General features: G+C 41.2%; 1 pseudogene; it reads left to right on the top strand.

Moving 5' to 3' along the window:
- The first annotated feature begins 10,771 nt into the window (after positions 1-10,771).
- On the top strand, positions 10,772-12,246 carry LOC120862160 (annotated as a pseudogene).
- The last annotated feature ends 14,342 nt before the right edge of the window (positions 12,247-26,588 follow it).

The following is a 26,588-nucleotide window of genomic DNA, read 5'->3' as shown; positions in this document are numbered from 1 at the left end:
GTCATGATCTTTGTTTTCTGAATGTTGAGCTTTAAGCCCACTTTTTCACTCTCCTCTTTCACTTTCATCAGGAGCTCTTTAGTTCTTCTTCACTTTCTGCCATAAGGGTGGTTTCATCTGAATATCTGAAGTTACTGATATTTCTCCCAGCAATCTTGATTCCAGCTTGTGCTTCATCCAGCCCAACTTTGAGTCTAGATAAATATGCATTTTCTCATCAATATTTTCCATTGATGAATATCAATTACGCCTTAGACAAAGATCATCAATGGAGAAGACTGATAAGGAAATGCATATTTATCTGGACTCAATAAAACTTTCTACAAAGATAGTAACTTTACAGTGGAAGAACCTAATAGCTGCCACTGTGAAGTTAACATTACCAATAATGGGACATAATGACATCATGTGACTCCTGATATGATGTCCTGGGAAGCACACAATATGACCTCTAGATTTGTTCTGCCAAGAAATGGCATACATTGAACATAATTACAAAGAAATTTTAGAAAAATCCAAATTGAAGGATAGTCTACAAAAAAAAAAGTCTATCCTTTCCAAAAATTTCAGTGTTTCAAAACATTCAAGATAAAAACAAGGGAAGATTTTTTTTTGCATTTATGTGTGTTGCTCAGTCATCTCAGGACTGTTTGGAACCCCGTGTAGCCCACCAGGCTCCTCTGTCCATGGAATTTCCAAGGCAAGAATACTGCAGTGGGTTGCCATTTTCTACTCCAGGAGATCTTCCTGACCCAGAGATCCAATCCCGTCTCCTGCATTGGCAGGCAGATTCTACTGTACCACCTGGGAAGTCCTTTTGCATTTATAATATTCTCTTAAGAGTTTATTATAAACTAGTGTTACTAGTTTATAAGTTTCTGTAAGGACTATGCCTTACAGAAAAAAGGCAAGGAGTTGAGGAGAACCAAGATGAGTGTAGGCAGTGACAGAGAAGGCAGTGGCAGCCCACTCCAGTGCTCTTGCCAGGAGAATGCCATGGAGGAGGAGCCTGGTGGGCTGCAGTCCATGGGGTCGCTAAGAGTAGGACACGACTGAGTGACTTCACTTTCACTTTTCCCTTTCATGCATTGGAGAAGGAAATGGCAACCCACTCCAGTGTTCTTGCCTGGAGAATCCCAGGGACGGGGGAGCCTAGTGGGCTGCCATCTATGGGGTCGCACAGAGCCAGACACGACTGAAGCAACTTAGCAGCAGCATCAAGATGAGTGTAGGGCCTTGGTGGGAGCATTCATGGGTAGGTGGGTCTCTAAGGGAAACCAGACAATCCAGTGAGACTCCTCGAACACCTTAACGAACAAACGGGTGTGGTAACGTGGCCCTAGGGAATCAGGCCCACTCCTCTGTGGAGATACTTCCACATCTCTAGACATGATCCACACTATCCTGTGTAGATATATTTAGAATCCTTTTTGGCAAACACATAGACTGTGTTGCCATTTTCTCTTGAGCAGTCACAACCTACATGGACAATAAGAGTTACAGCCATAAAATCCACAAGGTCCTTGAATTAGAAAGAACAGTGAAAGCTGCATCTTAATTTAATGTCATCACATAGGCTCGCTGAAACATCAACTATTATAAACTCCATTTTGCAAAACTGCTCCACAGAATCATACAACTAACCAAATTTCTAGTGCATAGTATATGCAGTTGAATAAAACCATGTTATGTAAATTCAGCTGTCACCCTAGGTAATTCAAATGCCACTTTCAGATTAACCTATATAAAGGCTTATACTTTAATTTCAACTTTCATAATATAAATCTAATACTAATTGTGTAAATTTTTTTTTTAACATAAGGCTACTGCACTTTTCTGATCCATTAAGAAAGAGCCATCAGGATCCAAGGGGCATCCATTTAATTCACAAAGATCATGATCTATTAAGCCATTGAATAGGTAGTATATTGAATACAACATAATTGGAGTTTTACCATGAAAGCTTTCTGATGCTGCACCTGAAGTTGTTCTTTACCTTCCTTAATGACTATTTCTATAATATCAACATAAAGAGGACCAGAAAATAAAAGTAGATCACAAACTAATAGTAAGGTAATTGCTAAAACTCTCAACTGACTAAAATTACATTTTTTATTTTATTTCGGTATCAGCTGCTGAAATAACTCTTTCTTACATGAGATTTCTTAACCTGGCTTCATGAGGCATCACTGGTGAAGTAGCCCCATCTCTTTCCCGATGGGTAGGTTTGGAGAGGTAAATTTATTCAAACTTCAGCAAACATCTTGGCTAAAATTAAACCAAAGAACATAAAGAAGGCAAATAATATTTTTCCATAAAAGCTTGGATGATTCCATTTAAACCAAAATTGACACTTTAAGTAGAAGATGGTATATAAATTGGCTAAATTAATCCACTTTGCTAATATGGATACTCTTCAGAGTTAAAAGCCATATTCCATAGACATTAAGTTTTATAATTCATCACTTTCTTAAAACAGAGGCAAAAATAGAATTAATATACCACAAGTAAATAAAAACTATACGTATGCCAGGACTTTGCTAGTGGTCCAGTGTTTAAGAATCCATCTGCAATCCAGGGGATGTGGGTTCAAAGCCTGGTTGGGGAACTAGGACCCCACATGCTACAGAGCAACTAAGCCCCCACACTGCAACTACTGAGCCCGTATGCTACAACTAGAGAGTCCATGCACCACAGCAAAAGATACTGCATGATGAAACGAAAATCCCAAGTGCTGCAACGAGGACCTGATGCAGTCAAATAAATAAACAAATAGTTTTTAAAATAAATAAAATAAAGACTGTTATAAGAGACAATGATGGATACTACATAATAATCAAGGGATCAATCCAAGGAGACATTACAATTGTAAATATGAACCCCATGGACTGTAGCCTGCCAGGCTCCTTTGTCCCTGGGATTTCCCAGGCAAGAATATTGAAGTGTGTTGCCATTTCCTTCTCCAGGGGATCTTCCCAACCCAGGGATTGAACCTAGGTATCCTGCATTGCAGGAGGATTCTTTACTGACTAAGCCACCAGGTCTCAGCTTTCTAAATATATATGCACCCAACATAAAAGCACCTCAACACAGAAAGCAAATCCTAACAGTCATAAAAGCTGAAATCAACAGTAATACAATAATAGTGGGGGGCTTTTAACAATCCCTTTACATCAATGGACAGAAAATCAATAAGGAAACAAAGGTCTTAATAGACATATTAGACAATTGGGCTTAGTTGATATTTATAGTACATTACATCTGAAAGCAGCAGAATACACATTCTTCTCAAGTGCACATGGAACATTCTCCAGGATAGATCACAAGTTGGGCCCCTAGGCCAGCCTAAGTAAATTTAAGAAAACTGAAATAATATCAAACATCTTCTCTGACCACAATGCTATGAGATTAAAAGTCAACTACAAGAAAAAACTGTAAAAAACACAAACTTATGGAGACCAAACCATATGTTATAAACAATCAATGTATCACTGAACAAATCAAAGAAGAAATAAAATTAAAATGAATGAAAATGAAAACACAAGGATCCAAAACCCATGGGATACAGCAAAGACAGTTCTAAAAGGGAAGTTTATAGTAACACAATCTTGTTGTTGTACACAATCTTGTTGTTGTCATTCAGTCACTCAGTTGTGTCCGACTTTGCAACCCCATGGACTCCAGTGTGCCAGGCTTCACTGTCCATCATCATCTCCCAGAGCTTGCTCAAACCCATATTCATTGAGTCAGTGATGCCATCCAACTATCTCAACCTCTGTCATCCCCTTCCCCTCCTACCTTCAATCTTTCCCAGCATCAGGGTCTTCTCCAATGAGTCAGTTCTTCGCATCAGGTGGCCATAGTATTAGAGCTTCAGCTCCAGCATCAATCCTTCCAATGAATATTCGGGGTTGATTTCCTTTATGATTGACTGGCTTGATCTCCTTGCAGTCCAAGAGACTCTCAAGAGTCTTCTCCAACACCACAGCTCAAAAGCATCAATTCTTCGGTGTTCAGCCTTCTTTATGGTCCAACTCTCACATCCCATTAATGACTACTGAAAAAACCACAGCTTTGACTATATGGACCTTTGTCAGCAAAGTAACATCTCTGCTTTTTAATACAATCTTAACTTCAGGATATAAGGAAAATTTCAAATAAAGAACTTAACCTTACTCCTCAAGTCACTAGAGAAAGAAGAACAAACAAAACCCAAACTTAGTAGAAGGAAAGAAATCACAAAGATCAGAGCAGAAACTCAATTTTATGTCACAGCCTGGATGGGAATGGAGTTTGGGGAAAATGGATAAATGTATATGTATGGCTGAGTCCCTTCACTGTTCACCTGAAACTATCACAACATTGTTAATATGCTATACTCTAATACAAAATAAAAAGTTTCTTTTTAAAAGATCAGAGCAGAAATAAATGAAATAGAGACAAAAAATGGCAAAAATCAACAAAACTAAAATCCAGTTTTTTTTAAAGATAAAGGAAACTGATAAACTTATTGCCAGATTCATCAAGAAAAAAGGAAGAGGACTCAAATCAATAAAATTAGAAATGAAAAAGAAGTTACAAGGGACACCACATAAATATAAAGGATCATAAGCGATTACTACAAGCAACTATAAGTCAATAAAATGGGCAACTTTGAACACATGAGCAATTTCTTAGAAAGGTACAATCTTCTGAGACTGAATCAGGAAGAAATAAAAAATATGAATACACCAATCACAAGTACTGTAATTGAAACTATAATTTTAAAACTTCCAACAAACAAAAGTCCAGGAACATATGGCTTCACAGGTGAATTCTACCAAACATTTAGAGAATAGTTAACACCTATCCTTCTGAAACTATTCCAAAATATTTCAGAGGAAGGAACACTCCAAACTGATTCTATGAGGCCACCATCTACTTGATGCCAAAATCAGAGAAAGATACCACACACACACACAAAAAAAGAAAATTACAAGCCAATATAACTGATGAACATAGAAAATCCTAAACAAAATACTAGTAAACCAAATCCAACAATATATTAAAAGGATCATATACCACGATTAAGTGGGATTTATCCCAGGGATGTAAGGATTTTTCAGCATCCACAAATCAATCAGTGTGATTCACCACATTATAAGTTGAAGAAGATTAACAACAACCAAATGATCATCTCAAGAGATGCAGAAAAAGCTTTTGACAAAATTCAACACCCATTTATGGTAATAAACCCCCAGAAGTGGGCTTAGAGGGAACCTACCTCAACATAACAAAGGTTGTAAATGACAAACCTATAGCTAACATCATACTGAACAGTGAAAAACTGGAAGCATTTCTTCTATGATCAGAAACAAGACAAGGATGTCCACTCTTGCCACTTTTATTGAACACAGTTTTAGAAGTCCTAGCCACAGCAATCAGAGTAGAGAAAGAAATAAATGGAATCCAAATTGGAAAAGAAAAACTGTCACTGTTTGCAGATGATTCTATACATAGAAAATCCTACAGGTACTACCAGAAAACTACTAGAGCTCATCAATGAATCTGGTAACGTTGTAGGATACAAAATTCATACACAGAAATCTCTTGCTTTTCTATACACTAACAACAAAAGATCAGAAAGAGAAATTTAAGAAACAATCCCATTTACCATCACATCAGAAAGAGTAAAACAAAGGAATAAACATATCTAAGAAGGCAAAAGATTTATATCCCCAAAACTATAAAACGTGACAAAAGAAATGGAAGATGACACAAATATTTCTAATCCAAGAAAATCCTTGTTCTTGGATTGGAACTTCCCAAGGATATTTACAGATTCAATGAAATCTCTATCACATTACCAATGGCATTTTTCAGAAAATTAGAAAACAAGTTTAAATTTGTATGGAAACACACACACACACACACACACACACAAATAAACCAGATGAGTCAAAGCAATCATGAGAAAGAAAAAATGGAACTGGAGGAGTCCGGCTCCCTGACTTTAGACTATACTACAAAGCTACAATAATCAAAACAGTATGGTACTGGCACGAAAATAAAAACAGAACAGGAAAGAAAGCCTGCTGGGCATATAAAAACTATGTTTACACTACACCATAGTCTACTAAGCATTATGTCTTAAAAAAAAAAATGTAGGGGCTTCCCTGGTGGCTCAGTGGTAAAAAATCTGCCTGCCAACATAGGAGATATGGGTTCAATTCCTGATCTGGGAAGATCCCACATGACATGAAGCAACTAAACCTGTGCACCACAACTACAGAGCCTGTGTTCTAGAGCTCCGGGGCTGCAACCACTGAGCCCACATGCTGCCACTCACACACCCTAGAGCCCACGCTCTGTAACAACAGAAGCCACCACAATGAGACTAGAAAGCCACTAAATACCACTAGACAGTAGTCCTTGCTCTATGCAACTAGAGAAAAGCCTGTACAGCAATGAAGACCCAGCACAGCCAAAAATAAATATTAAAAATAAAAATCAATGCACTCACCTTAATTTAAAAATACATTTTTTTGTGAAGAAATGTTAACCATTATCTCACCCTTCAGCCACTCATAGTAGTAAAATCAAAGATCACTGATCAGAGATCACCATAAAAAACACAATAATGAAAAAGTCTGAAATATTGCAGGAATTGCCAAAATGTGACACAGAGACATGAAGTGAACAAATACAGTTTAATAAATGGCATCAATAGACTTGCTCAATGCAGGGTTGTCATAAAGCTAAATCTATAAAGAATGTAATATTGTGAAGCACATAAAGAGGAGCAAAATTTTTAAAAGCATGCCTATAAATACTTGTCAGCCCAAGGCAAATTCAAATTTTCCTTCCTGGAACTTTCCTTTCTGGAACCTTCTTCCCAAATATTCTCCATCCAAAGTTAGTTACATCCCCAGATGCTGAACCCACCCATATGGAGGGTCGACTGTACTTAGAAATCATCCACTAGTACATGGTAACCGAAGCTACAGAGAATGAATGAAGTCATCCAGGAATAATGTGCACAGGAGAAAAGAATGAGAAAAAAAGTCACACAGGTGAGAATTAAGTGAGAGGGATGTAGCAGATGGAAGGAAGGAGTTTTCATGGAAAAGTCATCAACAGTGTTGACTACCAAAGGGTTTACATAAGGTTTTAAAAACGTCCATTTGATTTATCAATCATTTATCATTTTCTTAAAATACTTAAAGAAAAAGGAAATATTCAACATGTTTTCCCAAGGACAAGAGAGAGCTAATATTTCACATAAAAAGAAGCCAGCTGAAAAACAAGTGTCTAAAACCTGATGAGAGCATATCTAATAATGATATCAAAGGACACAAGCAGGAATTTAATGAAGTCTCAATACTAGAGCAAATGTGATCACCGATCTAACGTTAACTGCTTTTCCACAGGATTATTATACATTGCTAATGAGAATATTAATTAACACAATCAACTACAGTGGTCGCTTGGAATCATTTAGCAAAATGTCAACAATTTGTGTAACACGTGTCCATTTTCTAACCTGAAATTTTATACCTAAAAATTTATCCTACAGAATATACTTGTATTGAACAAAATGATATGTACAAGATTACTCATTACAGCACTGTCTGAAGCGGAAAAAGACTGGAAATAACCCAACTATACATCAAGACACAACTTTATAGTACATCCATACAAACTACGTATCTGTGAAAAAAAATTATGATATTCTCTATGTACTGATATGAATCTCTTTTGGATATAGATATATAAAGCAAAAAATAAAAGTACAGAAAAGTGTGAAGTTACTTTTGGTCTGTAAAAGCAGGAAAAACAGAATATTATTTGTATTTCCTTGATTATAAATGAAGCATCTGGAGAGCTAAGAATCTAGAGCAGTGGTTACCTACAGAGGAACAGATGGTGAACAGAACAGGATGGTGGAAAAGAATAAGATCTCACAGTTAACATTTTCATAGTTTATGAACCATGAGACTATATGACCAACTCAAAAATTGAGCTAAAAAACAGTTTCAGTTTTGAAAATTGAGCTAAAAAAACGGTTTCAACTTTGAATGTAATGATTTCTAGACTCAAGATTAAAAGGTAACAGAAATAAATAGTAGAGTTAAGCTTCTTCTATTTCCCATCACTTCATGAGAAATAGATGGGGAAACAGTGGAAACAGTGTCAGAATTTATTTTGGGGTGCTCCAAAATCACTGCAGATGGTGACTGCAGCCATGAAATTAAAAGACGTTTACTCCTTGGAAGGAAAGTTATGACCAACTAGATAGCATATTCAAAAGCAGAGACATTACTTTGCCAACAAAGGTCCATCTAGTCAAAGCTATGGTTTTCCCAGGGGTCATGTATGCATGTGAGAGTTGGACTGTGAAGAAAGCTGAGCACCGAAGAATTGATGCTTTTGAACTGTGATGTTGGAGAAGACTCTTGAGAGTCCCTTGGACTGCAAGGAGATCCAACCAGTCCATTCTGAAGATCAGCCCTGCGTGTTCTTTGGAATTAATGATGCTAAAGCTGAAAATCCAATACTTTGGCCACATCATGCAAAGAGTTGACTCATTGCGAAAAGACTCTGATGCTGGGAGGGATTGGGGGCAAGAGGAGAAGGGGACGACAGAGGATGAGATGGCTGGATGGCATCACCGACTCGATGGCTGTGAGTCTGAGTGAACTCCGGGAGTTGGTGACGGACAGGGAGGCCTGGCGTGCTGCAGCTCATGGGGTCGCAGAGTCGGACACGACTGAGCGACTTAACTGAACTGAACTGAACTGAACTGAAGCTTCTTCATCTATTTTCTCCGTGAAGCAAATGAAAGAATAAGGAGAAATGAAAGGGTTGAAAACGGTATAAGGAGCTAGACGAAAACGACGTTTGAAACAGAAAGAAGCTGTAGAGAATGAAATTGGGAGCTTTGAAAATACACTAGACATGACTAAGAATTCTACATATTAAAAGAAAAAAAAGATACATTGACCGTGTTCAGTAAAATATGTGCCACCTAGAACTGTGTCATCTTGTGGAAAGAGGATATGTAAAAGTCATCTTTTAGGATAATTTACATAGGCACAGGACATCATGAAGAAATGCCAAACCAGATCAATCCCTGATCCCCACCGCCCGCCCCATTCTTTGTCCCTGGGGTATTTCCAGAGCCTAGCACAGTGCCTGGCACAGGCTGACCATCAAAAATTCAACAATTCAAAAAATCCATTACTTTGACCTTAAGGGAAATCAAGAAAGCAGCCCTTTGCATCAAAGTCAGAACAACGGAATTTGTCCTGTTTCTGCACGTTATTTTCAATACGCGAAGGGAGTGTCAGATTTACCGAAAAGCATACAACGGAAAGAGTCCCTCCGACCGAGATCATAAAGACTGCGTTTCCCGAACCCTCCACCTCTCAAAATCCCGGACTCCTTCCCAGCCTGGAGAATGTGGGTAAACGACTGGGGAGGTGGTCCGACCGTCCCGGTAAAGTGAAAGAATGTTGGTCGCTCAGTCGCCTCCGACCGCAAGGACCGTAGCCTGCCAGGCTCCTGTCCATAAAATACTCCAGGCAATTCTCTGGAATACTGGAGTGGGTAGCCATGCCCTCCTCCAGAGGATCTTCCTCAACTAGGAATCCAACCCGAGTCTCCTGCATTGAAGGTAGATTCTTTATCGCCTGAGCCACCAGGGAAGCCCAAAAGGTACCCTGGATCGGGAAAGGGAAAGTGAAGTCGCTCGGTCGTGTCCGACTCTTTGCGACCCCATGGACTGTAGCCTGCACCAGGCTCCTCCATCCATGGGATTTTCTAGGCAAGAGTACTGGAGTGGGTTGCCATTTCCTCCTCCAGGGGATCTGGATCGGGAAAGGGGCCACAAATCCTTCATTCGTTCAGACCCCCATGTTTCCCTCCCTTAGATGGCTCGCCGCGGAGTGTTCTGAATGTTCACGTACCCTTGTGTGTCACACATACTGATTAACGGTTCGCAACACTCTTAAAATCACGGACAGAATGGCTGAGCAGCCACACACACACACACACACACACACAGACACACACACACACACAGACACACAGACACACACACAGACACACACAGACACACACAGACACACACACACACACACACACACACACACACACACACACACACACACAGGCGGCGTCAGACGAAAGCACCTCTGCCTCCGGCATTCCCAGAATACTCTGCTTCTTACGCTGGGGGCGGGAGGAGCGGGGGAGGGAATAAATTCTGCGCCTGCGCAAAGCGTAGGTTAAGGTTTCCTAACTGCTAGAAATTCTGCACACGCGCAAATTGTAGGCGGACGCTTCAAGCTGTTGTATACCGGGAGGGTGGCTCCTACATGCTCGGCCTCAGATATAGCCAATGAAAAGTTATTGCTTGTTAGTGCTGTTACATAATTACACAAGGTTTCCTGGTGGCTCAGCCATACAGAATCCGCCTGCCATGCAGGATACGCTGGTTTGATCCCTGGGTCGGGAAGATCCCGTAGAGAAGGAAATGACTCCCACTCCAGTATTCTTGCCTGGAGAATCCCATGGACAGTGACGCCTGGGGTCGCAAAGAGTCGGACACGACTGAAGCGACTGAGCACGCACGCATAATGACACCTGGGAGAAAAAGCCAAGAAGATGTGTTAATAAAAGGTTTCTATTGTGGCTATAAGTCTGCGGCATTCGATTTTCAACTTTTTTTTCCCCTCCTAGTTCCAAAGACAACACGAAGATTTTATTTTATTTTATTTTTCGAAGATTTTAAAAATAAGATTTTTTACTGGCGGGTAGTGCCAGCGGCGGCGCGCTGAAAAAGCCTGAAAATGAACAGACCCTCACTCGCAAGCCTATTCCAACCCACTCTATTCTTAAGTCCCCGATACCTTTATCTCCGCTTCAAATGGGTTCTTGGGCCATAGAGCCTTCATCGAGAGAACTCACGCGATTAGACGCGGGAGAAGTAGCTTCAGTGCGACGCTGACGAATGACAGTTCTCAGGTACTCCCGGCCTGTCCCTGTTGTTTCACCAGCCACAGTGCTCCTGCCCCAGGGGGCGCCGCCCCTTTGCCCTCTCCAGCATTAATTATGCTGCCCGCGCGCCTTGCTTGCGGACTGCTCTGCGGCTTCCTGCGGTGACCCACTCCCACTGTAGTGCGCCACGACGTCCGGGAGACGCTCCTCAAGAGGAGATGCGCGGCCGACTCCTCCTCCCGGCACCCAGCGGGTCTGGGACGTGGGCTTCCCCGTGGCGCGACGGCGACTGGGGGTAACCCACGAGGGGCTGACCTGGAGGAGAGTTTTCTGTTCCCCGAATGAGTCCAGGATTCGGAGCCGGAACCGACCCTCCAAGACTAGCTGTGGGAGCCGCAGCAGCGGCGGGAGGGAGAGGAGCGACGGCCGCAGCGGCTACGGGAGGAGAGGCGGCAGCAGGTGCTCCCGGACCCTATGCCAATACTGCTTAGTGCTGGTGCATCACTGGCGCGCCCTGAGGCCTTCAGGTGAGCCAGGAACAGTTCCTGGAGGTGGTGAGCGCCGCTCTGCGGCGGCCGGAGCCCGCCCTGGTGCTGTACAAGGTGAAGCTGCTGGATCTGCCCGACGTTCTACTGCTGCACCTGCCCGGCCCGGTGGGCCCCAAGCACCTGATCGTGCTGGGAAGCAAGGTGGACTTCATGCCCCAGGACACTTCCGACTACCGGCAGCGACTCCAGGAGCGACTGTGGGATAACTATCCGCGCCGGGCTCCTGCCGCCCCGTGGCTACCGAAGGCCACAACATCTCAGCGGGGACCGGCCACCGGATCGGGAGGAGAATGCGAATGTTCCGTCCAAGATCCGCACGGTGCTCAGAGACGTGCGGCTCATCAGCGCCAAGACTGTTATGGAGTTGAGGAGCTGATCTCCGCGCTCCAGCGCTCCTGGCGCTACCGCGGCGACGTCTACCTGGTTGGTGCCACCAATGCTGGCAAGTCCACTCTTTTCAGTACGCTTCTGGAGTCCGATTACCGGATCGCCAAGGGGGCTGAAGCTATCGACAGGGCCACCATCTCTCCTTGGCCTGGTTAGCCTTGGGGCACCCATCTCCTTCGTCTTCAGAAAAGTTGTAAGTCTGATCATGTTTCAGGCACCTAATTCTGTATCCTTCAATGTCCAGCAGGGGCTGGTGGGATGCTTCCCTTTAAAAAAATTCTCTCCCTACTTCGGTCACATTTCTCTTCCATATCAGCTCAGTGCTTGTAAATTCAGTATAGGTTGTAGTAACTTTTCAGTAGAAATAATTAGAATACTCTAATGTTCAAGCCACTGTTCTAAACACTGAACCAGGGGACAAAGCAGTGTCTGCTCTCTTGGAGGTTTCCCTTGTAGCTTTAGTCCTTTGTTTCTCCAGAAAATCCTTCTTTTACTTTCCACACCTCCTCCACTCGTCTTCCTCTTTATATCTTGAGTTTACTCATGAGAATACTATACAGATTTTTTTATTATTATTTACTTATTTCGGGTTGTGCTGGTCTTTGTTGCTGTGTGTGGGCTTTCTCTAGTTGCAGCCAATGGGGACTACTCTTCATTGCCGTGCAGGGGGTTTCTCTTGTTGATCACAGGCTCTAGGGTACATGGGCTTCAGTAGTTACCCGTCCCAGGCTCTAGAGCACTGGCTCAGTAGTTGTGGCGCACAGGCTTAGTTGCTCCACAGCATGTGAAATCTTCCCCGGATGGGGGATGGAATCCATGTCCCCTGAATTGGCAGGTGGATTTTATCCATTGTACCACCAGGGAAGTCCCTACTATACAGATTTAACATTTGAATTCTTCACTAATGCAATATGGTTTGTGGCTTTGTTCAGAAAAACGTCAAATATGTGGCTTTAAGAAACATCTGTAATAATTGCAAAATAGGTGCTTCTAAGACCCTGTTTTTATTTCAGTTTTATATTGCTTGGTAGATTTTCGTTGTATAAAATAAGTTCCTTCTTTCTTTCTTAAAGGAAAACAGTCAGCTTGGTTTACAGTTGTGGCTTCCAACTTTCTTCCTGTTTTGTTGGACAAGGCGGATACTATATATCAGAAGCACGCAGGTCATACACTACTGAAGGTGAGGGAACACGCTTTGATGGTTGAATAGTTTAGGTTAATAACACCCTGGTAGTCCCACCGCCCTGATAAAAAGCCTTTGTTGGACAGAACCCTCTTTGTTACACCATCAGCTAGCTCTCCCTGACCTTGTTCACCTTAAGGATTTTGGCTATAAAGTGAGATGGGTTCTGATGAGAAAAGGGATGTTGGATTGGACTGATCCCAGGATACTGACAGAGCTGGGCTTTCTCTAGGTGACACTGTCCAATATGGTAGCCTTATATGGCTAAATAGCCAACATGTGGCTATTTCAGTAAGTTAATTAAAATTCAATAAACTTTAAAATTTAGTTCTTTACTTGCACTAGCCACTTTTCAACTGCCCAGTGGTCACATCATTTCAAAAAGTGGCGCTGGATAATGTGAGTGAGGAGACGTTGGATTTTCTCACAATTGGGTGATGCTACTGGCATGTAGTGGGTGGAGGCCAGAGATGATGCTAAACAGAATGCATGCACAGGAAAGCCCCTCACAACAGGGAATTATCTGGTCCACGTGTGAGTAGTGCTGAGCTTAGAAGCCCGTCTGGGTAGAAAAGCTCTCCTCCCAGGTTCTTAATCACAGACACTTAGAGACTATCGTACGTCTTCTCTCCTGCTTACTTGATCCTTCCTTTGACCTGTTAAGCAGTGTGTGAAAATTTCTCTGATCTTTCAGAAACAAAACAAAACTCAGTGTCCCACTCCTTCCTCTTCTTTACAATCAAGCTGATTCCTGCTCCTCACCTCCTATCCTCTGCAGTCCCTGCTGTGCCCTTTCTGTGCCACTGAAATTGTTCCATGTTCACCAGAGACTGGCGCCTGCTTATAGTTCTTTAACCAGACCTGTGTACACACTGTTGGCTAACCTGTAGTGTATGATGGTTAAGATCACTGGAGCTAGGCTGGGTTCAAATCCTACTCTGCTCCACCACTGAGTGAAGCTGTGTGACTTTAGGCGAGTTTCCTTTACCTCTGTCTGTTGTGACCACACCATGAGGTTGTGGAGAAGATCCAGTGCCAGGGCACCGCTGTCACTGCTGTGTAAGTGTTTGTGGTGATGAGGAGGGGGTTGGGACATAGCTCCTGCAAAAATACCAGGTGCATCCAATGCAGATGTGATTTACATTAATGAATGCTCAGACAATGAAAAATAAGTCAAAACGCACACCTGCCCTTCAACCAGAATAAAACCAACCTGACTTCAGAAGCAAATGCTTCTTTCTCTCTGGACTAAAAAAGCCAGAGTGAAATTAAGACTCCACTGAAATAACTGGCCTAAAGTTGACGTTCCAGATACATGTAGGATTTGAGGGGAGGCTCCGCCTTCATGTATCTGTGAAGTCTTCAGGGTGGACTCGCTGATAATTCTCAAAGCAACACCCAGGCTTCTCTCCCCTCACCATACAGACAGTTTCTTGGGCCGCTCTGTGCCTCTGCCTTGCCTTCTGGTTTTCATTCATCTCCCAAGTCAAAGTCAAGTGAAGTTGCTCAGTCGTGTCCAACTCTTTGCGACCCCATAGACTGTAGTCTACCAGGCTCCTCTGTCCATGGGATTTTCCAGGCAATAGTCCTGGAGTGGATTGCCATTTCCTTCTCCAGGGGATCTTCCCAACCCAGGGCTCGAACCTGGGTCTCCCGCACTATAGACAGATGCTTTACCGTCTGAGCCACCAGGGAATCAACTGTCAAAGTCAATCCTGCCTCCTAATCATCACTGAGACCACCCTCACAGTCCAAACTGTAGCCGGCTTTCTGAGATTATGAGGTATAATCTAGACTCCAGTTTTATTGTCTCCTCCCACCCCGACCCCACTACAGCTGTAGTTCTCTTGACTCTTACCGCAAGGCAACATTTGGCAAAGCCTGGAGACGGTTTTGGTTTTCACAGCCTGATGGACACAGAGTAGAGGCTGCTAAAAGTCATGCAGTACACAGGACAGCCTTCTCCTCCAATAAATTATTCAGCCTAAAAGGTCAGTAGTGCTGAGGTTGACAAACCCTGCACTACACAAATTTTTCCAAAATACAAAGCAGGTCAAGTATTATTTTTTATTCTTTTCTCTTTCCTGCATATAATTCCTTGTTAGTTCCACATTACTGAGAGAAATCTCAACTGATAGCTTCATCACTATTACACACACACACATGTACACCTAATATACTCTACACAGTTAAACTACAGTTCTCTGAACTCATCATCCTTTTTCCAGTTTTTTTGTCTGTACATGATTCTAACCCACAATACCTTTGCACTGAGTAATCTATTTTTCAAAATTCTGTTCATGTTTTCCTTGACCAAATCACATTAATTACTCTCTTCACAACCATAGTACTTAATAGATGACTCTCATCACTTTTCTTACCCTATAAATTATTTACTTGCTAATTCCACCTTCTGATTTCCTGTGGGATCAGGGACCATATTGTAACATCTTTGTGTGTCCTTAGTGCTAAAAACAGAGAGATCTATTAATACTTCCAATACATGGAAACACTTGTAAACATAGAGCTGAATCTTACCCATTCGCCATGTACCTTTCAATTCTAATGATGCAGGGAGTAACTTCTGTCTAGCTAGGCCTGTAAGAACTAAGGTGTTTGGAAGGTTGTTGCCTTAATTGCCCAGTTACTATGTCTAAAGCTTTATGGAGGGCTGTCAAAACAGTATAAGCTAATAAAACAAGATTCTGCTGTCTGGAGGTGACCATCAAGATGGATGCCATGGGGCCCTTGTCACTGGGATCCATAGGCTTCATCCTGTCACAGAGCTCCTGGGCTTTTCATTTGATCTAGAAGTGATTGAGGGTCTTTTTCAATAGTTTAATGTTTTAAAGGGTTTTATTATTGATACCTGTACAGTATTATTGTATCAGTTCCTTACTTAATATTAGAGTTATCAGGGGTTTCATTTGAATTTCCAAATAACTTCATCTCCTCCCAATGGAAGGTTCCAATGGGTGGAGAAGAAAGAATGGTGGGATTTCCTCCTCTTGTTGCTTAAGACATCACATTAGATGAAGGATTTGAGGAATCTGAAGCAGTAGCTGACATCAAGTTCTCCTCTGCAGGTAATTTTACACCAAGCACTTTTCAAAAGGGGAATAATGTAGCCTTCCTGATGTTTTAGGCTTCCCTAGTGGCTCAGACGGTAAAGAAACTGCCTGCATTGTGGGAGACCTGGGTCCATCCCTGGTTCAGGAAGATCCCCTGGATAAGGAACTGGCAACCCACTCCAGTATTCTTGCCTGGAGAATCCCATGGACAGAGGAGCCTGGTGGGTTACAGTCTACGTGGTCCCAAAGAGTTGGACACGACTGAGCAACTAACACATACACACTGATGTTTAGCATATTTTTATAGTCATGTATAAAAATATTTTATATATAAAAATATGTATATATATGTTGCCTTAACCGACATTAACTGAAAATTTTAAGAAACATGCTAGATTATTCATAAGATGCAACCTACTCTGAAAATGAATCTGTACATGTTCACAAATGCATTGTATGCTTTAAAAACAAAAAACAAAAAAACGGAGTGAGACAGCAGTAGCTTCCCTTGGGTCTCCATCTGGAGCTGTGTTTGGTGTTTTTAATAGGATGGTTGCTAACACCATCTGTATTCTGTCGTATGCCTACACAGGTTGGGTAGCAGTAAGGCCAAAGTTTAAGGACTGTACCTCTGATGCTATACACCTCAAGGGACAGTTCTGACACTGTACAATCTGCAGAAAAAGAAAAAAAGATGGCTGTATGAAGCTGACCTGTTCACATTGAAGATGAACTATATAGAATATACTGTGTACATCACATTGCATTTTATTAAATATCACTATAATAAAGCCCCCTCACCCTTTTTAAACTACCAAAGACCATGCCTCTTTTTTAATGAATTGAGTTTGAAAACACATTTTTTTTTAGTAGGGTATGTACATGTGCGTATCTGTGATTCAAACATACCTAAAAAGGAGTTCTGTTACATTCAGGTTTCTCCCACTAGTATTTGTTATTGAGACCAGATGGCGTTTCTTATTTAGAATCTAAAGAGCAGCTTAGCAGTTAGCGTAAGAGAAAATGGCAGAGAGTCAATGTCTCCAAAATACACTGGCTTAAATGAAAGAGAAATGAGTAAGTGGCTGTACCTCAAGGAGTCAGCCAAGCACCCAACTGTGGAACACTCCATGGCTTCCATCTCTGGGTCTAAGGTGGTTGCTAAGATTGTCATCCTTACACAGCAATGAGAAGAAGAGAGTGAAGAGCATGCAGCTACCTTACTGAAAAAAAAGGGAAAAGCTGGAAGTTGCCCACATCACAGTGTCCAGTGGGCAACAGTTCCATGGCCACAACCCCCCATGGGGAAGCTGGAGGATGTAGAGGGAAATGCAGTCAGATTTTTATTACTTAAGGGAAGAAACAGTGAAAGAAATCTGGAAAACAAGTAGAAGTTTCCCTTACATAATGTAAAAGTACCCGAACATCTTAGAAAATGATTTGTATCTTTTTGGTATTTGAGATCTATTCTGTAAGGATAAGAGCACTTCAACTATTTTCTCAGCATTTGCCTATAAACACTGTACATAAAACACTACACCGGTCAGAAGTCTGTACCTTTATGTATTCTTAGTTGAGTAAGTGGCACTATAGCTGTGGACAATGAATTGGTGAGTCAAGTCCCAGATCCCAGTGTTGAGATAAGTGCTTGTGGAGTAGGCTGGCCTGAAATGCAGACCCATGAACTTCCTGTAGACTCAGGTTTACCATGAACTTAACAGTCCAGGTTCTCTGTCAACAGGTACACTCTAGCCCCCTTCTCACTAAGTCAGTCATTGTTGGATAAATGGTATTTTAAAATGAAACTAGTAAAAAAAACAAAACAAAAAACTTCATAGATCTCACTTTCATCATGTTTCAAAGTGAATATTATTGGCATATTGGGGAAGGTGGTACTATACGTGCATCCTTCATCCCTAGATACTAAATGCCACTAGCTTGTAGCATAAATGCCCTGCCTTATTACTCACTGTGACATTGGAGAACCCCACTGGCGTTTCTAGACCCACCCTCTAGAGGGTGGTAGCTTCCCAAGTTGATAAAAATGATTGGTAGTTGATTTCTAGTTTATTTTGGAGAGAATGAAATACTGTTAACTTTACAAGTTAAAATTATGACCATTATTATTTTTTTTGACCATTATATTTCTATGTACTGTTCATAGTTTGTAGCTTAGTCCTGAATCTAGACAAGAAGATAATATGGTAAATGTGCATTTTAGAAAAATACAGAACCCAAAAACTAATGATGTTATTTACCTGAAAACTTACAGGCTTTTAGACATCTTGACAAAGATTCCATTTTTAAATGTTTAGAGTTGATATCCTCAGGTTTCTCTTATTTCTAATATTCAATGGTTATGGTTAGATTGAGGCATATCTAAGTGTTCCAAGATGTCTTGCTAAGTTTCAAACAGTAAAATTTACTAGGTAAATTTCAGTTTTACTGGTTGTGTTAGTTAATCTCTTTGGGTCTTCATTTTCTCATCTATAAAATGAGGGATTGACACTAAATATTTCTCAGTCCTTTTTATGATTCTCAGCAAAAGCAGACAGGAAAGCCAAGAAAGGTTGGTTACAAGACCTCAGATGAAAAAGGCCCTCTGAGCATAGACAGTGGAGACGGTGCTAGGATTTGCTATTAATTTATAACACATTCAGCCAACCTAGTGCAGCCCAGAATGATAGCCCAGTTGCTCTATCCAATTGATCCAGTGTGGATTTGCTTTAAGAAAGTTCTCTTACTGTGTTGGCTTCTGAGCATCAGCCAGCTAACTAATACTTCCTAATCCACTGATCTCAGGATGAATGACTTCCTATCTCTAATCATTTATACTGTGGCAGCACCCAGCAATCAGGAGAGTAGATATTAATGGCAAGGTGTCAGGACAGCCCCCTCATGTCCACAGAACAGGGTTGTTTTGAGGTACTAGAAAATGATTAAGCAAATTTTATACTAGTTCGTTTACTTGGTTCTGCAGACTTGTGTTCAGCATGTCACCTCTTGTGTATTCATGACACCTTAGAAGTAAAAAATGTGCCATCAAAGAGCTTTTTTACTTCTGTGATTATTAAATGCAGTTTTATCTTTTTAAAATTCCATATCTTTCCTCCCTTCTCCAAACGCAGCATTTTCTTCAAAGTTTCTGAGACAAAGTGATGTTTAACACATTTTGTGTTTTTCATCACCATAACCAGCAAGCCCTACCAATCAATGGGGCTTTACCATGTAGTTCCCCAGTGTCTTAATTTGTCTCTGTTACTTGCAACACTTCCCAAGACAATCGAGAAGTGCAGCACAGATGCAATCCTGTGTGTGCTTCTTGATCACTCACTCTGCTAAATGGAAATCAACGCTGGTTTCCTGCAGATGACTAACTTGGAGCTCCAGTGGCGCCAGACATGGCAGACCTCTTACTGCCTCACAGAGTAGGCACCCCATGCTCCAGCTGAGGCGAGCTGTTTTGTAGACAGCCTCCGATCATTTACCCTGGCTTCCCTCCCACCTGGCTGTGTCTCGTGGAGCAACAATCATTTCCATTCTTTCTCAGACTGCTTCATTTTCTCTTGGCTGCTCTCCTCCCCAAGGGATTGTTTTCTCTCAAATGTCAAAGAGTGACGCTTAAACAATAAAAACAGACTTCCGGCTCATGTGAACCCAACAGATGGCACCTCTGCCTGCTCTTAATGTCTCTGTCGTGTTGTCTGTCCCACTGATGCCTGGTAGTGGGTGGGAATGGCTCGAGATTAGTATTTTAACATCATATAGGAACGATGCTTCACTTTGTCCCTTCATGTCAAAGACCATCAATATTTTCTCATTTAGAACAGAAGTTTAATGATGTGAATATTTTTAGATCTAGACCATCCTTTAAAAACCCATGTCTTGGAGCCACAGGTTCCTGTTTTTCAGAAGCTTCCTTTTGCTTCTCAAACAATTCTCAGAATTGACCTTCTGGCTATTTAACCTGGTGGAAGCATTTGGCTGCAGTATTCTCACTGGTAGGTATAAGATGATGCTTAATCACAGATACTGTCAGTACCACTGGCCAGGAACATTGGTAGAGCTGAGAAAACTTGAGGCCACACACACACACACACACACACACGTGCTAGAGACCACATCATCAGATGATTTTGAACATGAAAGGTTATCAAAATCCTTCTTAAGTTTTCAGTAAGTCCCTGGAAAGCAGAAGGCATGAATGAATTAGGAAAAAGGGAGAACTTTTTTGTTTTGGTAGTTGGTTTTGCCTTCCCTAAAAAATAGCAAGACAGCAGAATTAAATTTGCTTAGTAGCACCAATACTTTTCTAGTGTTTCTTCCTATCCTGCCTAAAGACAGAACCTCAGGATCAGGACAGTTGTATTTGAGGCTATTCACAGTTACTATGATCACATAATAACCCATAGAGTGCCTATTTCTTTATAGTCTTTTAATACTACTAATAGATCTTATTTAAACATGTACAATGAGCCTGGCACTTTTAAGCACTTTACATTAACTGAATCCTTACAACAACCCCATGCTGGAGGTATTGTTATTTAGAGATTGCAAGCTAAGTTTCATGTAATTAGCCCAGAATTAAGGAGTGATGGATCTGTGATTCCAAACAAACCCAAGCAGTTGTGCTCCAGCACCTTGTGGGTTTAATTATACAGTAAAACTTCACCTTTTCCCCTTTTGATGTACAGTTCTCGATTTTAATATATGTATAAGCTCATTAACCACTATAATCAAAATACATAACAGTTCTAACAGCATCCAGTTTTATAATCACCACACAACAGTCCCTGTATATACTAGAATCCATCTCAAATCTAAAGGCGAGAAATTTTCAACCTTAGGAGGGGCATATCTCAGAAAAGCAACCCATTTTGAAGATCTCAAAGGTAGTGACAGAATTTCCTTGGAAATTCTGTAATTACCACTTAGTTCTCTTTAGCTTCCTTTGAATCCTTCCATATACAATTCCAGCCTAAGAACATTCCTCAGAGCTAGCATATGAGTGTGAGATGGGCTGCACCTTTGCTGACTTCAGCAGTGTTGTCCAAACTGTGTCCCACTGTGAATTCTGTGCTGTCTTACCATCTCAGATAGTTTTAAATCGAAAGTGCTTTCATGACTGGCTGGGAATCTTTACACATTGCTAGTGAGCTTTGCCAAGTACCACGGACAGATCACAGCATGAGTGGTGATCCTGACCCACAATTCTGATTAACAGGAAATTACACACACAGGAAATTTGGAATGCAAATACACAAAGAAATACACCAGTAAACTATCCTAAAAAAGAAACTGATTTAAAAAAATTAGTGGTCTCTATTTATTCATATCAAATAGCTTCAAAAACAATTATTTAAAAAATTAATTTGGCCTTAAAATTGTTTAAAAATGGCCTTGCCTTTCTCCTTGAGCACTCATCTTGTTTCCCATTCCTTTTCATATCTTATTGACTTTCACTAAAAGCGGATCTTAGTGGCACAACTAGAAGCCTTTTATTATCTCCAGTTTTCTCAACATTTAACATCTAGCTGGAAGAGATTTATCACTTTCTATTGTTCACTTTAAGGTTAAATATTCAACAGGAAGAAAAATTAGAGAAATGGTGACTACTTTCCTTTAAATACCAGATAGTATCCCATTTACTCACTAACTCACTAATTCAGCATGGGTTCAGACAGTTCTAGGTACAGTTGCTCATTTGTCAATTGGAAATGCTTCTTTTTAAACTACATTGAGGGCATAATTAGGCTTGTATCTACATTTGTTGCTGAGTAACCACCGCAAAGCAATGACTTTAAACAAGCTTTGCTCTGATTCTTCGTTGTTGTTCAATCACTAAGTTGTGTCTCTTTGCAACTCCATGAACTGCAGCCTGCCAGGCTTCCCTATTCACTATCTCCTGGAGTTTGATCAAATGACTGTCCATTGAGTCGGTGATGCCATCCAACCATCTCATCCATATCCTTTGCTGAGTGACTAACTACCCCAAAATTTAGTGACTTGAAACAAGCTTTGCTCCAATTCTTTGGTCTGGCAGTTTAATCTGGGCTCAGATCAGTGGTTCTTAAACTCTACAGGTCATGCATTTGCAGACCTCACTCCCATGTCAGGAACTTCAGCTGGGATGGCTGTTAGCAGCTGGGAAACCTGGGTCTTTTCCCATGGTTCACTCTACCTAGGATCTCATCCTGAAGTAGGCCAGTTCAGACTCGTTCACAGGTGATGGTGTTCAAAAACAGCATGAGTAAAAGTTACAAGGCCTCTGCAGGCTGAAGCTCACAATCGCACAATGTCACACTGCTGTATTCTACTGGTCAAAGCAAGCTACAGTGGCAGCAGAGACTCAAGTTGATGGGAAGGGCTGCCAAGAATCTGTAGCCATTTTCATCCACAAGGTTTCAGCATGTTCACCACCTTGAGGAAAATGCAGTATAACATGCTGAGTCAATTACTAAGTAGGTTGATAAGAAGTCCAGGGTCCCTGAGGAGGAGAAAGGGGTCTGGGGCTCTCAAGGAGAGGACAAACATTTTTTTTCCACATTGCTTTGTCTTAGTGAATATAACAATGTGTTTTGCACCTTTTAATTTCGTGGCTGCAGTCACCATCTGCAGTGATTTTGGAGCCCCCAAAATAAAGTCTGCCACTGTTTCCATTGTTTCCCCATCTATTTGCCATGAAGTGATGGGACTGGATGCCATCATCTTTTTCTTCTGAATGTTGAGTATTAAGCCAACTTTTTCACTCCCCTCTTTCACTTTCATCAACAGGGTCTTTAATTCTTTGCTTTCTGCCATAAGGGTGGTGTCATCTGAATATCTGTTACTGATATTTCTCCCAGCAATCTTGATTCCAGCTTGTACTTCATCCAGTCCAGCATTTCTCATGATGTACTCTGCATATAAGTTAAATAAGCAGGGTGACAATATGCAGCCTTGACGTACTCCTTTTCCTATTTGGAACCAGTCTGTCGTTCCATGTCCATGCTACAGTAATCAAAACAGTATGGTACTGACACAAAAATAGAAACAGGAGAGAAAGTCTGCTGGGCATATAAAAGCTATGTTTAGCTTCTGGTTAGATATTATGATAGAGGGAAGGCTGCTTAGAGTACCCTCTTTATCATGTTAATGTAAATAACAACTGTAAATTGAGAACCTTCAGATTAGGCTGAAATCCTTTTCACCACCCCTCCTAGTTGCTCCATTTACCACAGCATCCATCTCCCCAGCTAATATTCTTCACTTCATCAGAAAAGCAGTCTGGCACAGATCTGCCACACTGTGTGACACTAGGCACTTCGCTTGTCTGCAGGAAGCAAAGTGGGAATACCAACCTACTTCTTGGGGATGTTGAGGGGATTAAGAGTTAATGCAATGTGCTCAGAAGAGTGCTTGATACTTAGAAAAGGATTACTCCTGCTATGTTCATGTGAGATCTCCAGTTCCATGCAAAATGTTTCCCAATTATTTCCGGGTATCCCCAAGGGTGGCTCACATGGATCATGAATAAGGCTAGCTTACTCATATGTGAAGTCAGCCAGTCCCTTCCTCTCCAACAACAGCTCCCTTTAGTGTAATTTCATACTCCTGCACACAGACCACAGAGCATTAACATGCAAGTCTCACCACTCCACTGCTGCCACGACTAACCTGCAGAAAAATCATGTTCGTTACTACCTCTACCAAAGAGGCTATCTCAGTACTAACACAGCAGTGCAGATTCCTGCCCTTGGCTCCCTCCAGTCCCTGGGTAATGCAATCACTATAGCTGCCTCTGCTCTGTTAACTGCAAGGCCCCATGCTTGCTACTAGGTAAACTTGTCTGTCTTACTCTCCATATATGTAAAATGTGCTGTATCACATCAGAAAAACCTTTGTTCTCCCATGCAGATAAAAATCCTGCTGGCATCCCCACACTAGTTCACCAGAAACGGCAAAATTCCAGCTACTATTGTAGTTCATGCTCAAGCAGGGACCTCTGTCTTAATTTGCAGCTGATAGCTCGGTCAAGAATCTGCCTGCAATGCAGGAAACCCTGATTCAGTTCCTGGGTTGGGAAGATCAGCCGGAGAAGGGACAGGCTACCCACTCCCGTATTCCTAGGCTTTCCTTGTGACTCAGCTGATAAAGAATCCACCTGCAATGTGGGAGACCTGGGTTCCATTCCTGGGTTGGGAAGATCCCCTGGAGAAGGGAAATGCTACCCAGTCCAGTATTCTGGCCTGGAGAATTCATAGCTTAGAAGGGTATCCCCCACTACCAAATAGGGTAAAGTGAGTAACTCAGTACATGAAACAAGAACCTAGGTCTACGGGGGGGAAAAAGCTGTTCTTGATAGAGAATACCAGTTACAAGTTATGTAACTGATTTAAGCAAAAATCAGTGGATACTAAAATCAGTGAGTGTGTTTAAGAATAAGAGTTTCACTATATCATCCCACAGAATTATAAAGGGAAAAAATAACTTTGCAGTGGAGAAATATGATGGACACCACCTTAATCAAATAACAGAAGTGAAAACACCAATAACAGCATCATGTGTCTTCTGATGTAATGTACCAGTACTTACTATTCCTGCCAAGATGCATGACCTGATCTGAAGCATGAGGAAACAATTACAATACTCCAAATAAGGAACATTCTTTAAACAGCTGGCATGTACTCCTCACACTCTCAATGTTGTAAAGGACAAAAGCTATGGAGTTGTTTCCAATTAAAGAAAACTGACAACCAAAGGTGATGAGGTAATAGGAGCAGGGAGACTGTTAAAGGTTAGTATTTCATGCGGCACACTTTGAACATAGACTGTGGATTAAAGACTACACAAATCTTTAAAGAAGGAATTACCCGGTAGTTCAAATGGCAGTCTGCCTGCAATGTGGGAGACCTGGGTTTGATCCTACAGAAGGAAGTGACAACCCACTCCAGTCTTCTTACGTGGAAATTCCCACGGACAGAAGAGCCTGCCAGGCTTACAGTCCATGGGTCACAAAAAGTTGGACAAGACTGAGTGACTTCACAGTGTTTATAGTCCTGAATTTCATCATTATAATGTAACTGTGTAAGAGAATGCCCTCATCTTTAAGAGATAAAAATTGAAGTATTCAGAGATGAAGAGGTATGCTTGCAACTTAATTTCTCAGGTTCCACTACATACTGCGTACATACTAGAAAGGAAATATGAATGGTGGATCCCAAAGGGGTACACAAGATTTCACGGTATACCATTCTTGCAATTTCTTTGTAAGTCTGAACTTTTCTCTAGCTAGTTTCTTAACAAAATCTTTCTCAAAACTTGCTATTTCCTGCTACATTGACTTTTTAATGCATTCAGAAAAATATCCTACTCTATGAACAAAGAGATTTCTGCATTATCAAAACCTTAAAATTACAACTACTACTGAATATTAATTAGATGAAATCAAGGAAATGTACACATACACACCACAAAACACCACCCACACAATTATTCTTGGCCTGGGCAATTAACAACTGTTTGCCCTTCTAAGGGCCAGATACTATTTTAGGTGCTTGAGCAAAGCAATGAACACAAAAGCATTCTTATGGACACTACAATACAGTTGAGTGAAGTGGCTATGGTTGTTCAATCACTAAGTCACTGAGTAAAGTAGTGGACACAAAAGCCCACATACCACTTTAACATTAAAACTCTACTATTTTACAAGACACATAAGACAAGTAGGTGGATTATATAACTTACTCATGTCAAAAAAAGGAAGGACTTTATATATGTAAGGATATTTACTCTCTTATCTAGTGGGAAAAGTCTTAACACTAAAACTACATCCCAAGCACTACACTAAGTGCTCAGTAAGTACTCAACATTCAAACCCACTCTATGGTTACAAGGACCATATTACCCCATTTTCAGGATGAAGAAACAGGTTTAATAAAGTTAAAAATTTACCCAATTACAATCATAAGGAAGAGAGGCCTATTGTGAACACAACTCTAACAAAGGCAACAGAGCACTTAATACAGTGAACATCAAAATCCTTTTAAAAGGCAATTTTGGGTAACTAGTGGGAAGGTGCTGCCCAGCTAGAGGGGTGGGATGGGGGGCATGGGAGGGACGGTCAAGGAGGGTACATATGTATACATATAGCCAATTCACATGGTTGTACAGCAGAAACTAACATTAAAAAGCAATTATCCTCTGATTTTTAAAAAAGGGCAATTTCATAACACTGAAACTTCCCGATTACTAAAGATCAGTACATTGTTCTTACTACTATTATTAACAGCATCTTTGCCAACCTGCCTTTATGGAGCTGAAGATAAGAGCTGTGAGGTAACATTGGAGGGGAGCTCGTAATACTGTACCATTAACTCTACCTACAAACTAGGGTCAAGCCTTTAGTGAGACCATGGGCAGAATCCAAGAATGGCAAAA

Source organism: Oryx dammah, unplaced genomic scaffold (genome assembly GCF_014754425.2).
Source record: "Oryx dammah isolate SB20612 unplaced genomic scaffold, SCBI_Odam_1.1 HiC_scaffold_3, whole genome shotgun sequence".
Classification (NCBI taxonomy): domain Eukaryota; kingdom Metazoa; phylum Chordata; class Mammalia; order Artiodactyla; family Bovidae; genus Oryx; species Oryx dammah.
The sequence above is the reverse complement of the archived record's forward strand: the minus strand, read 5'-3'. Positions and strand labels throughout refer to the sequence as shown.